Source organism: Mesoplodon mirus (assembly GCF_964341445.2).
Source record: "Mesoplodon mirus genome assembly, chromosome: 13".
Lineage (NCBI taxonomy): Eukaryota > Metazoa > Chordata > Mammalia > Artiodactyla > Ziphiidae > Mesoplodon > Mesoplodon mirus.
The window spans coordinates 57,940,269-57,953,431 of NC_138989.1; positions in this window are offsets into that span (position 1 = coordinate 57,940,269).

A 13,163-nucleotide genomic window follows, 5' to 3' on the forward strand; every position below is an offset into this window, starting at 1 on the left:
ACATAGCACAGGGAGATAACCTCGGTGCTTTGTGTCCACCTAGAGGGGAAGGATAGGGAGGGTAGGAGGGAGATGCAACAGGGAGGAGATATGGGAATATATGTATATGTATAGCTGATTCACTTAGTTATAAAGCAGAAACTAACACACCATTGTAAAGCAATTATACTCCAATAAAGATGTTAAAAAAATAATGGTTGTATATTTGGTACAGATTCCTTTCCTTCCTCCCTCCCTCCCTTCCTTCCTCCCTTCCTTCCTTCTTTCCTTCTCCCTTTCACTTTTATTTCCTCTCTTCCTTCCTTTTTTTGGCTATTTCTTCTCCTTCTTCTAGTTGACCCACCTCCTCCCCCCTGTTCTTCCTCCTCTCCCTCTACCTTCTTTTTCTTCTTCATCTCCTTTTTTTTCTTCTTCTTTTGCTGTAAATTTTGGAAACTTAAGTATGAGAAATAAGGGGACTTGTGATCATAATTGACTGTTCCAAATTTCCCTTTTTCCATATGGCCAGTATACATACAAACTATTTGAATAAGCAAATAGTTGAAAAGCACCTTTAAGTCAAGACATATATGTCTAAAGTTCATATGTGATGTACTACAGATGTGTTTTCCTTTCTAATTATGCTCTGGAAATTTTGCATTCTGCAGAAACTAGACAACATATCATGGGGCAGTAATTCTTGAGTTCTGCCTCTGCTGACCTTTTCCCCAGAAGACACTGAGATGAGTAGAACAAGGATCCCATTGTGTCCTAGATAGTAATTCATGTGTGTTCTCATGGCTGCCTTCAGAGGTTTGAGCTTCTTTACAATTTATAAGACAGAAGATTTCACAAACCCCTTTACTAGCCAACCTAAAGGCAGGGCTGACCATCTGTGAGGGAAGAGTGCATGTTTAGCTATGTAAATAATATAGGAAGTTTTTCCTGATCAAAGCCTTATTCATCACTTGCCTGTCACCAAGGTCTAATACATTCTTCTAAAGAACAGGGGCTGTTAAACCATGACCAATGGGTTGTATGACTCATTGCCTGTTTGTAAATATAGTTTTAATGGTACACAGTCACATCAATTCATTTGCTTATTGTCTATGTCTATTCTTGTGCTGTGAGAGCAGAGTTGAGTACTTGCAACAGAAACTATATAGCCTGCAAAGCCAAAAATATTTAGTATCTGACCATTTACAGACAAAGTCTGTTGACCTCCGTGTTGGAGAGACATTCCTTTGAAATTAATTTTATTATCCAGTTGGAACATAAATACTGGGGAAGAGTTTTCATTACTTATGAGTAGGGGAAACTGTAGGGAATACAAACACTGTTAGGAAAGAGTGAGGTACAAAACACTTCTTATTTTTAATGTAATTTGACTTTTCCCCTACTATATATTCAAATGTGATATTTCCAACCATTTCCTTGTTGTGCCTATTATTTCTCAATACCACCATTGTTATTCAAGTGATATCAGGTTGAGGGCTCTCAGAATAAATTGCTTTCACATGAAGGTGGTAAGAAGTGAAAAGAGCTGAGCTTCTTTTGAGTTTCAGTGATGTCACTTGACAGTGATGAAAACTTGAGTGAATTACTTAATTTCTCTGAGGGCCAGATTCCTTATATTGTTGTTATTGTCAATTTCACATTGTTGTAGAAATTGTTCTGTGTTAAATACTATAACTTATGAAATAAGTAAAGAAATAACTTCATAAAGAATAAGAAAATATATAACAGAATTGAGAAGAAAGAATATTCAAACATTGAGACATGAAAATTAACTGTCAACTTTAGAGATGAAAAATACAATCAGTAAAATTTTAAATCCTTTTAATTGAATATTTGTTGGTATTAAAAGTAATTAGCTTCAGGGGCTTCTCCGGTGGTGCAGTGGTTGAGAGTCCGCCTGCCGATGCAGGGGACACGGGTTCGTGCCCCAGTCCGGGAAGATCCCACATGCTGCAGAGCGGCTGGACCTGTGAGCCATGGCTGCTGGGCCTGTGTGTCCGGAGCCTGTGCTCTGCAATGGGAGAGGCCACAGCAGTGAGAGACCCGCGTACCACAAAAAAAAAAAAAAAAAAAAAAAAAAAATTAAAAATAAATAATAATAATTAGCTTCAGATATATAAACATACATGGATTTAAAGAAATATAATGTTGAGTGAAAAAGAATTACTTAATGATATATACTCTATGCTAATTATTTGTATAAAGTTTGATAACAAGCAAAAATATTATATATTTTAATCTATTTATACATATACAATATAATATTTTCTTACTTAAAAGTAAGAGATCTGAATCAATGGCAAAACACTATCATTTCTTACTGTTTTCCTCAAACATTTTATTTTGTCGAGTGAGTTAGCATTGGAGGAATGGATTGCTTATTAATTGGAAAGACTTAGTAGTCTTATTGGAAAGACTGCTGAACTGAAGGTGTAGAGACCTGAAGATTTATATCAGTTCTGCCACTAGTGGAAAGTTTGATAGTGGATGGTAGTAATTTTGATTCTTAAATGCTTTAGTATTTCTAAAGAATTTCATGGATTATCTCAGTTAATCATCAAAAAAGCCAAATAAAGGTGATATCATTTACCATTTTATTGATAGTGATGCTGAGGCTCAGCTATATTTTGTTCCGAGTCTACATTTGCCAGACTTAGCAAATATAAATACAGGATGCCCATTAAATATGAATATCAGATAAACAAAATTTTTTTTAGGGTAAATACATCTTATGTAGTGATTTAGCTGTCAACTCTGTAAGTATCACACAACTGCAAATGACAAAAGTAATCCTGTCATATTAACCACTGATTTCAGGTCCAGGTTCTCTCTACATTATCAGAACTGTTTCTTTGGTCATCCATTCAATGCTTATTCTTTAATACAAAAATATTTATTGAGCATCTAGTTTTAAGTAGGGAGTGGCATGATTTTATTTAGCTTCAAGAAAGTCACTCAGAAGACTAAATGAAGAATGGATTAGAGAGGAAGATGAAGTCTGGGAGACCAAAGAGGAGGCTGATGTTAGGTTGATATTAACGCAGATCACCAAGAAAGGGAAAGTAGGAAGCAGAACAGGGTTTTCTTAGGGGAATCAGAACATAATAAAAATGAATTTTGTATGTGTTGAACTCATAGCACACAGAATACTGAAGTAGGGAAGTCCAGTAGATAGTGTGAGTAATGAGTATGAAGATTAAGACAGAGACTTCAATTGGAAGGATAGATTCAGGAGTCATTAATATTTGGCTGGTGTCATATTTCAGCTATGTGCCAGACACTGTATATTACAATAAATTGCCTTGTCCTAGCTCTCACGGAACTTGCTTTTAGTCCAGTGAAGGAAGCAGACAAATAAAAATTTAGTTAGAATACAGAGTGACATGGTCAACATTGAAAGGATACTTAAGGTTCTCTGGAATCCAGAGGAAGAAATGACTTCTAACTTGAGTCTAGAAAGGGGAGTGAGAATTGGTTCAGTGCTAAGTGGTAGAAGAGCAGCACAAGCAGAAGGCCCAGAATTAGTAGACACTTGGAGGTAAGAAAGAAAGCTCAGCACTTTAAAGAAGCTCCTTATGGAGGGAGAATAAGAGGTAAAGTGTTAGTAAAATGACATGAATTGAAGACGTAACCGGGAATCCACTGTGAAGAATGTTGTTAGCCCTACAGAGGACTTTTACAGTCATTAAGGGATCTTTATCAGGGAAGTGACTGATCAGATTTGGGTCCCAGAAAGATCTCTAAGGCTGTGTGAAAAATGGGCTAGAGGGAAAAAAGCAGAATTAAGAGACACTAGACAAGAGATTGTTGCAATAATCCAGGCAGGAAATGATGACGACTTGAAATAAACATTTTGAGAGTTATTTAGTGGGTACAGTCAGTAGGATAGGTAAATGAATGAATGTGGAGAGCAAGAAAGAAGCATAATTCAAATCTGAAAATCTGATGACTTGAGCAACCAGAAAGAAGATAGTGGGGCCATCCCTGAGATAGTGATAAGAAATACTGGAAGAGGAACAGATCTGAGAGAAGAAAGAAGGATATAGTTCTGAACACATTGAGATTGAGATATCCATGAGAGTCACATGGTGTCAACTGGATACATGAGTCTGGAATGTAGTAGTGAGAGATAGGTTGAAACAATGAGTTGAGAATTATTACTAAGCTTTAGGTGGGTTTTAAAGCTACAAAAGTAGATGAGATTTACTATGAAGAACATGCAAAGTGAGGAAAGAAGAGGTCCTCAGGCAAAACTCTGAAGAATGGCAATATTGTAGGTATAAATAGAGAAAAGTAAACTTTTCTCTTTATTTAAAGTGGGAGTAGAGGAGTCATCTAAGTAGGAAGAAAGTGAGAAGGTTGTGGTGGACATTTGAGTCCATTCTAAGTTGGAATAATACTGGGTAGATGTGATAAAAGGAAAATGGGATAAAAATTACAAAATTACAGTGAGTAGGGTGGACAGTCAAAGAAAGAAAGAAAGGAGGAAATAAATAGAAAACTAATAGGGGTAAATGCTCATAAACTCCCAATGAGGTCAAAACAAAGTTTAGAGAAATAACTGCCTAACTAAAAGTGTAAAAGTTGTTTTCAGGGTGTGGATTAATTAATTAATTAATTAATTTATTTATTTATACATGTAAAAATTACACAAATGATGTATAAATAGACTTTTGTTGCAAGTATTTCAGGGGAACAACTAAGTCATACACCTGAAACGAATACAATATTGTATTTCAACTATACTTCATTAAAATTTTTTTAAATTTTTAAAATTTAAAAATTAAGTAAAAAAAGAAATTCAGAGGATATAGAACTACAGAGAGTAAAATACTGAAGTGTCTCCTCATCTTCCCCATCATCAAGCTCTTTCTTTCCCAAAATAGCCACTCTTAGCAGTTTGGTGTTTATTCTTTTGGAAATTTTTCTATGCATTTACATATATGCATATATACATACATATTACATGGTTGCACATAACTTATTTTTTACAAAAATGCATCATAATACTCTGACTGACTTTTTTCAATTAACAATATGTCTTAGTGAACTTCCATAATACAATTATATCTACCTCATTTGTTTAAATAATTGCATGATATTTTGTATTCCACAATTACAATAATTTATTCAACAATTTTTCTATTATTGGGCAATTGAGTTATTTGAGAATTAAATTTTAAATCAGATGTTTCAGAAGTGGAACAACACTGGGCAGTGACAAAGTCCAGGGTGAGAGCATAGGAGTGGATAGCATAAATAGAGATGGGGAGACGGCGATAAAAATGCAGTGGAGAGTACTGTTTGTCTGATGACTTAAAACCAGGGGTACTGAGGCACCCAGGGTGAAGGCAGAATTTGGGATGGGCCAGAGGAGGGTGAGCTCTGAGTTGTATTGAAAATTATGTGATTTAGGTGGAAAGAGCCACAAGACTGGCATTAGCAAGTAGTTCTCAATGTTGGTGGTTCTGAGTCCCTTAGGATTTAATATGAGGTATGACATTTATTTAAATAGATTTGTTTCTTTGCTGTTCCTATTCCTTGCTGACTAGACAGCTTTCCTTGGAGTCTCTCATCTATTTCTATGCAATTCCATTCGTTATTCACACAATCATTTATTTTCCTGTGTAGTGTTGCCTCCTGAGGTTTCCTTTTTCTGGATCAATAGAGTTGAGAACTAGTGTACATTTCACAAATATTGCTGGGAAGGGACATGGGGCATGAGTTAGAAAGATATTTCCCTTTCACTAAAGGATGTACCATAATAATTCATTTCTTTTATATGAGTCTTAAGGAAGGCAACTCTCAGATTAAAGTTAGGACCATTAAAACACATACCTATGCATATTACATCATGCAGAGCTGTGTTCAGTTCATATCAAATCATAAGCAGTTATTGAGCACCTATTGTGAGCCAGGCACTATGCTGGGCTGTCTAGGATAAAGGAAGAAACATGAAATATAGTTTTGCTTTTAACGTATTTACAATTAATTGGGGAGAGCAGAAATAAGCATGCAGGAAATAGGATTAAAATATAATATTTCTCAATAATTAAAGAAAAGGTGTTGTAAAGTACAACTTGATTAATGGAAAAGTGATTTATACAGACAAGAAATGCCATAGACTTTGAAAGAAAAGTGAGATATTTCAGGCTACAATAAAAAGGGAAGACTTTGAGGGAAAAAGTTCATTTGATCTTAGATCTTAAATGAATATTTTAAAGTGTATGCAGATTTGAATCTATGGACAAAATTAAGAAGACAATATGTAAGATGACTGAGAATGATCTGAACATAGAGATTAGGGTAGCAAAATGCATGGCATGTCTGTAGTGATAGACAAATGAATAGAAACATTAGGGGTTAGAGCCAGATGATGGATGTTATAGAAGCTAAGCTTAAGGAATTTGGACTACTCCACAGGACAGTAGCATATTTAGAACTCTGATATATGGAGACATGTTGAGTAATGATAAATAAAGAGAAAAGCAAGGAAGAAAGGAGACCATGAGAATGATGAGAATGCAGCAGAGCCCAAGTTAGTAGGTCTGAACATATGCAGTACAGTAGGAATAAGATAGAGGAACTTTGGGAAAAAGAGAATTGGCTGAGTCACAGGTGCCAGGGCTCTTCCCCACATATGTTTATCTCAGGGCCATTGCACCAGTTGAGCCCTCCACCTGTTTTGCTCTTCTCCCATAATACTGCAGAATTGGCTGCTTGTTTTCTTTCATGCTCTCGGAAAGCTCTTTCTATAAGTGCTCCAGGAGCTTTCTCTTACATTATATTACCTTATTCTCATTGTAAAACTTTTCATTATTCCAAAGTATCTTACTCATTATTCATTCACTCATTTATTAGCTTGCTTATAATCTGACTCACTTGATAAAATGTAAGCTCTTCAAGCAGAGGCCTTGGCTACAATGATTCATGGCTATAATCTACAAAACCCAGATGCTGCATGTAGTAGATGTTCAATAAATGCTTGTTGATAAAAGAATGGCAGACAGAGGAAGAATGCAATGGTGTAAACTTAACTTCTGAAGTCTGTTGCCCACATTATTATAATGTATAAAGCATGATAATGACTTTATGCTTTAAGGATTGCAAATTGAGGTTTTGGTGCCAGTGACTATCAGAAATGTTACCCCCAGGAAATTAAATGTTATGTCAGAGAACAGATATAAGAATCTTTGTCCCCTTATCCTGAGAGTCTGTAAGACTAATTAGAAATTCCTTCCACTCCATTGAAAGTGTTTCCTACATGTTCTAATATACCAGTAATATCTCCAAGGCCCCATTCCTTCCAATGCCTACAATCTATGATTTTAATTTACTACATTCATAATCCAAATCAATATTCTTTTCATATAAGTGCCCAGCTAGTGTAGTCACACACTTATTCAACTGCAACTTCCAATATCTAAAAGATTTTTTGAATGTTACCATAAGGACCAATATTCATAGCTTGTTTCAAGAACCACATAGTTAAATATACCTCATAACTTTTACACTTTGGTTTTTGTTTAAAGTTTTATGATTAGGAACCACTAATTTTTAAAAATGATCTTTGAGATGCTTGCTAAGGTTGAAGCAGATTTTTCCTATGTAATCAATTTTTTTACAGTGAAAAGTCAGAAGAATAAACTGAACTTCATGTTAAACTACTCATTTGTGGTTTAGTATTGACTAACTCAAAATAAAAGTCTGAAATTTATTTATATCCCTTGTGCAGGGTAAAAATAATATTTTAAATAGAAGGCATCTGAAGCATTTCAGCAAACATGTGTTTCAGTCTGATGAACAGCCTCTAACAGACCCATATATGGAAGGATTATAGTTAAAGGACATCCATACCCCTCAAGGGGAAGTGAAGAACATAGGTTATCCTGTCTCTGCAACAGTTGGAATAGATTCCTTACATGAAGGTGGGAGAGAGAGAGCAGCAAATGAGTTGAGGTGACTATTAGTGATAAAAATTGCCACTTTATCTAAGTAGTACTCATTTATGCTTAGATAGAAAAGCCAGAAACCTAATTATGATTGCAAAAAGGATATGATTTCCTGCTCCAAAAAGATTTTTTTTTTATTCATTCACTGCTTTCAGAAATATTTTTAGCAGCAGTCTAAGCATGTCATGATGATGTTAAAAGAAGGCTTAACAGTCCTATTAAAGTGTAACTGCGACTTAAATCCACACAAAGCTGAATATGATTGGTGTGAGAATCTCCCCTGGGAGCATTACTTGAGGAGTATGAGGGGAGGAGGAAGGAAGATGTAGTCCAGTGAGAAGAGAATGTGGATAAAGCAAACCTGGGGCTTCCAAAAAGAGCTGTGCTCAACTGCACAATTTTACTCCTACACCTTGCTCAAAAGTCACTTTCTTCTGAAAAGAAACTCTGGAAGCCAAGAAAAATGAGTATAGCAGTGGTTCCATTCTCTACAAAGTCCTACAGTCCAGCTTTGAGAAAATTCTCCTGATCTAGAAACAAGTTAGATAAAAATTCCATGAGGTAAAGCTATTGTGACTTCATTATGGGCTTTCTCTCCTACAGGGACCAGCCACTAAAATGTACAATAGCACAATCAACCCATCTATTGTGGGCCACATCAAGACATGTCTCAGTGGACTTCGCATAAGTATCATTACTATCAGGGGAGGAATTGGTGTCCTTTAGAAATCAAGGACTCCTCAGCCTATCAAACATAGACATAAAAAGAGATGCAAGGCAAAAGAAGTTTATCACTTGACACTATTATTTAATCTTCTGAGGTATTTATAAATAACTGATGTCTTCTCTGCGTGACAAGACTAGGATTTTTCTATTTTACATAACATCAAAGGGATTTGACTCTAATATTCCCTGCGGAGCTCTGGCTTGGTGTCTCTGGATGGTGTTGATAACATTTTGGAGACTTATTCAAGGAATATCCCTCAGTCCGTTCCTTCAGAGAAGGCATGATCCTCATCCTATTCTATTGATATTACAAGGGAAATACCATCCAATCCAGTGAACTATTCATAAATGACACTGATTAAATGCTAGTTGATAATGATGATGTTAGACTTACTTTATTCAAAAAGGAAATATACATATATATTTCAAATTATATTCAACCTTGAGCAAGGGTCTTCCTTGAAAATGAAGGTGTCACATTTTTCTCCATACTCTGTAAAAGAATGCATTTATTTGAGAATAAGATTATATCACCAATGTTTGTATTTAGTTTTAATCAGCAATCAATTCTGATCTGCAAAATGAAATGCTTCAGTAAAAGAAATGGAAAATTTTAATAGTCTGTCAGTCTTGGTGTAAAATATTTTTTTTTCAAACTGCATGGATTAGAGAAGTATGCTGAAACATAAATTTTTAACTTCTTATCCAAGCCATATATCTCTTCTCAATCTCTAGGATTCTTGAACTTTAGCATATGCTGGACTTACTCTTGAATGCTCACAATCACTGTCATTCTCCTCCAAGCTCCCCAAGCCACAAATGAGATGGACAGTTGTCATGTGTGACTGGGAAATTTCCTTTTACTGGCTGGAGTTGTGCAGGTTAGAAATAACTCTTTTCAAAGTAGTCTGGAAATAATTCTAAAACTTGGGCAGAGAGAGGGGAACATGAGGTTGCATAGTGGGGTGTCTGGGCATAATGGATAAAGGAAAGGTAGCACACAGACACATTTTATCCTAGGAAAATAAAGTGAAGCAAATTTAGTAAAAATAAGTTCAATATTTGTTCAAGTGTATCTAAAAATAAATGGGAAGAAAGTGAAAATTTTATGCCTTGTAGTTAAAGAGCATATGATTAGGACTCTCTAATTTTCATTTTCTTCCAATTAGCCTGCATAATAGGCCGAGCAATCAGCAATTCATTCATTCATTGGGCAACTATTCATTGAGCATTAAGTATGTGTCAGACCCTGTGGCAAGATATGTTTTTTTTTTTTTTTTTTTTTTTTTGCGGTACATGGGCCTCTCACTGCTGTGGCCTCTCCCGTTGCAGAGCACAGGCTCCGGACACACAGGCTCAGTGGCCATGGCTCACGGGCCCAGCCGCTCTGCGGCATGTGGGATCTTCCCGGACCGGGCCACGAACCCACGTCCCCTGCATCGGCAGGCGGACTCTCACCACTGCACCACCCGGGAAGCCCAAGATATGTTATTCAAGGCAGAATCAAATTGTGTCCTTATCTGCAAGGAGCCCCTAGCTTGAAGAAAAGAAGGTGCACAGAAGAGATGATAACTGAAGTGAAGGTTGAGTAGGAGTTTATCGAGCAAGGTGGGAAGGCTATTCCAGAGCATGACAGATGCATAGACATCGGCGCTATGTAACAGGAGTGTTTGAAGAGGCTGTGGAAATCTGGTGTGATTCTAGTAGGTGTCCTTTTGGGGTCAGTGATGCATTTTGAGGTTCAAAAGGTAGGCAGACACCAAGTCAGGGAGACTATTCTTGTAAGGCATAAGGATTTGAGCATGATACAGTTATCAAGAGTATCAAGTGAGACAACTCTTCCTAAAATCACATTTTTTGCAGACTCACACATGATACAATAGCTACTAAATGAGAAAATATATAATGATACAAAGCAATGATTTATTCAACACTGCACTTTAGGAATTTGTCTTTTTTTTTCTTTTTTTTTTTTTTTAAACATCTTTACTGGAGTATAATTGGTTTACAATGATGTGTTACTTTCTGCTTTATAACAAAGTGAATCAAGTATACATATACATATGTTCTCATGTCTCTTCCCTCTTGCATCTCCCTCCCTCCCACCTTCCCTATCCTACCTCTCTAGGTGGTCACAAAGCACAGAGCTGATCTCCCTGTGCTATGTGGCTGCTTCCCACTAGCTATCTATTTTACATTTGGTAGTGCATATATGTCCATGCCACTCTCTCACTTTGTCACAGCTTACCTTTCCCCCTCCCCATATCCTCAAGGTCATTCTCTAGTAGGTCTGTGTCTTTATTCCCATCTTTCCCCTAGGTTCTTCATGACCTTTTTTTTTTTCTTAGATTCCATATATATGTGTTAGCATATGGTATTTGTTTTTCTCTTTCTGACTTACTTCACTCTGTATGACAGACTCTAGGTCCATCTACTTCACTACAAATAACTCAATTTCATTTTGTTTTATGGCTGAGTAATATTCCATTGCATATATGTACCACATCTTCTTTATCCATTCATCTGTTGATGGACACTTAGGTTGCTTCCATGTCCTGGCTATTGTAAATAGAGATGCAATGAACATTTTGGTACATGACTCTTTTTGAATTATGGTTTTCTCAGGGTATATGCCCAGTAGTGGGATTGCTGGGTCATATGGTAGTTCTATTGTTAGTTTTTTAAGGAACCTCCATACTGTTCTCCATAGTGGCTGTACCAATTTACATTCCCACCAACAGTGCAAGAGGGCTTCCTTTTCTCCACACTCCCCAGAATTTATTGTTTGTAGATAGGAATTTGCCTTTTATTAATCACAACCAGAATATTTACTGAACACTTACATTGTGCCATTCACTGTGTTGGTAAATGGAGATGCACAGATTAGAAGAGACAACTGCTGTTCTTAAGTTGCTTAGTGTCCAGTGAGGGAACCAATAGTTAGCAAACCAGAGCAACACATTGTGGTAATTCATATAATGGAGGCCCCTATAAATGTAAGAGGAATTAAACAGATGAGAGGATCCTAAGTTTTCTTGGAGGTGTCAGGGAAAGCATCACTGAATAAGTCTTAATTTACCTTTTGAAAAAGGAGTAGAAAGTTTCCAGAAAGAAGCACTGTTGTGAAGAAAGGTAGAGGGCATTCCAGGAGGAGGAAATAGCTTGTACAAAGGTATAAAAGTAGAAAAAAGCAAAAATGAACTTACTGAGACAGAGGTCAAAGGACTAAGAAATTATGATTGAGAAGTTCTCCTTTTCATCTAATTCAGAAAAGTAGTGAATTCTCCAATTGTGTAAGGGGTGGCAAGATCCTTGACCATCTAGTTTGGTGTTAAGACTCCTGAGCATAAAAAGCTTTTAGTTAGAATGCCCAGTTATTACTGAAATCTACAGCAATTCTCTGCTTGGTTGAAACATCACAGTTAAAACAATAGAGGATGCAGCTTTGTAAAATTAAACAATATCATAAAAATGGGAATAAAACAGAAATTATATATGCTACTAATTTGAAAATACAGATCAGAGAGAAAATATCAAAATGGTAATATCTGCATTTTAAAAGTGTTATTTATCACTGCTTTGCAACCTACTATTATTGGACTATTACCTTGATTACTAAACTTTTCAATTACATGTTGTATTAAGCTTTATAATGCCATTAATTAGTTCACTCACATAAAACCCAGTGAAGAAGCAGAGGGATTTTATTACCTACTGTTTCACAGATGAGAAAACAAAGGCAACAAGGTTAAGTGGCTTCCTGAATTCCTCCTGTTGGGTCTGGGGTCAGCAGGATAGGAGTCGGGCCTCCTGATTGCCAGCCTGGCTCAGCTCCCTCAGTTCTGCTCCCAGCCCCACTCTTTCCACCAATTGGGAATGAGTGTCCCTGGTGTTCTTGAAAGTTAATGATATTCAGGGCTACAAGAAGTAACTGTCACAGCCTATGTTTGTTTACTTGTGGCAACTAGCAGCGACCATCTGCTCTGGAGATGATGGTATTAGTCTCTCCTTCTTTGGAAATGTTAACCTCTAGGAAGTAAAGCATTTTCAAAGGCCCAGGTTCTTAGGGAAGGAGAGTAGAGAAATGAACTTGATCTTGGGTCCTCTCGAGAGGTGGGGGAGCCTGCATGTCACACACAAAAGGAAGGAAGCAAACTGAGTTGTTTATTCTCTGTTCTTATTGCCTCTCCTTTTTCTCTATCCTCGCTTTTCAAACCATACTTCCCTTTACCAGTCAGAGTTCCCATCAGACTATTAAAGAGGCTGCTGAAGAGTCAATGTGGTCTCCTGGACATTGGTTTTCTACTCAAATGACCAAGAATGGCAGTTTGGAGGACAAGGCTATCTCCACCAGTGTTGTGCATTAAGGGGCTGACTGTGGCATGAAAATGGCACTGAGGAGCCATGAGAGAGGAAAACCACAGGACCAGACAAGGGACAGGATATGAGAAAAGGGTTGCATGGTGACAAGGAATGTCACTAGTGACT